A 1,933-nucleotide genomic window follows, 5' to 3' on the forward strand; every position below is an offset into this window, starting at 1 on the left:
CGAAGAATGTTTATTTATCAAGAAATATTGACTAAACATGAAAATAATCTTTAAATGCCATTTCCTCCTAAACTACTTTCATGATAATGAAATAACTTCACAGAAATGTTTCTTGGGTGACCCTATACCTAACTTGTTAAAAACCAAATACACGGCTCTTAGTAGTGGGGTCCAGTTTTATCTATATTGCTTTATGAAAAACATCCATATTTGTATATTGTATTGTTTATTGACTGGAGGAAATCCCTTTAGACAACTACAAACATACATTAAATACATCAGACTGGAAGATATTGCATCAAAGTTGTACAATGTAGCATTTTAAGCTACTCGCCCGCAGTTGGGGTACAATCTTTCAGCTTGTTCATTTCCACCAATTTTGACAAAACTCTGGAAAATGATCAAGAGAATGTTGGAATTGGTAAAAAAGCAAGGAGAATGTTTTCCATTATTGTAAAAGCGATAGAACGGTTTACTCTATCCTGCAATTTATCAGGATACTTGCAAAAGGCATGTGCCATTAAGTGTGTTCCACTGGTTATAATCACAGCATCCACATAATACCGATTTCTGCGAGTAAAACAATCGCCGAGTTGCTCTACAGTGGAAATTGGTGTCGCTATTTAACAAATTTTTCATTTTATGTGAAATATAGCACGAGAAAGAAAACTTAATCAGATCATGCGCTTCAAGTTTGCATTTTTGCTTCAACCCACTTTTCTTCTTTATATATGTTATACCTATCATTAGTTTAATGGGTAAAACACCGTGAATTTACCAAAACAACTTTTACATGCGTCCTCTTTAGCAAAATCTCGATATCTTCACGTACTTGACATCTGTTTCTGTCAGGACAATTTTATTACAAAATTCATTTTAAAAAAGAATATAAATTTATAAAATCCCTCAACCTTCCTTACTTTCAACAGAAATATGAGACTGTTTTTATTGGGAAGTTTATTTTAAAAAGTCGGTCTTTGTCTGTTCTCAAAATGTACGTACAAATAGGATATGAACTTCTCACGTTGAAATAGCGTGTGCGTTTCCAAAACAAATACAAGGACACATACATGGTTGTAATTTCACGGAAAACCAGCTACAGTCAATTTTATTTATAGGACCTATGACCGTACTACGTGGAAATCTGACAAATCTATTTTTACGATTTCTTATAGGACATTTACACCACGAAAGACGACCTACATTTTAATTGGAAATGCTGTTATTTGCTAAAAGGAAAGATCGAAGTGTTATAAAACTTGTTTATAGTAATATTGATCCACTTTACCCACACTACACAGGTGACCTGATATTATGGTTTTAGCCATTTTTATTAACGATTGATCATCCCCAGCTTTTATTATATTTCAAATTATATTTCAAGTGGCATAACATAGTAGGTTGTTTCCCCCCCCCCCCCCCCCCCCCCCCCCCCCCCACACACACACACACAATCCGCCCTGAAGTAACCTGAAAATCAATACTGGTTTCCCGATTGAATAAACTTTGAACAATAGATTATATAGGAAAACTATTTTAAATAGTTAATTTCAATTAATTCTTTACATTTGTGAATATTTTAGCAGATATGGCATTATACATCAATTTCTCCTCTTCAATTTGATGTAAAAATATTTATTCTAATTGAATATCTTCTTGCTTCCAATTTTGTTTAAAAAGTATTACATCACTTACATTGAGCATATAGTGAAAATCACTAAAATTTATAATTTCTTTCACTTTAGAGGCAAATAAATAGAGGATATTTGTTTGTTTTGAGTGAATACGGAATAGCCTATATCTCACCTCGAAGTGAGAAAATTTTAAATATTTTCACGAGCGCGCAGCGCGAGTGAAAATGTGAAAATTTTCTCACTTCGAGGTGAGATATATACCATATTCACGAAAAACAAACAAATTTTCTTTTTATTTT

Source organism: Mercenaria mercenaria, unplaced genomic scaffold (genome assembly GCF_021730395.1).
Source record: "Mercenaria mercenaria strain notata unplaced genomic scaffold, MADL_Memer_1 contig_5037, whole genome shotgun sequence".
Lineage (NCBI taxonomy): Eukaryota > Metazoa > Mollusca > Bivalvia > Venerida > Veneridae > Mercenaria > Mercenaria mercenaria.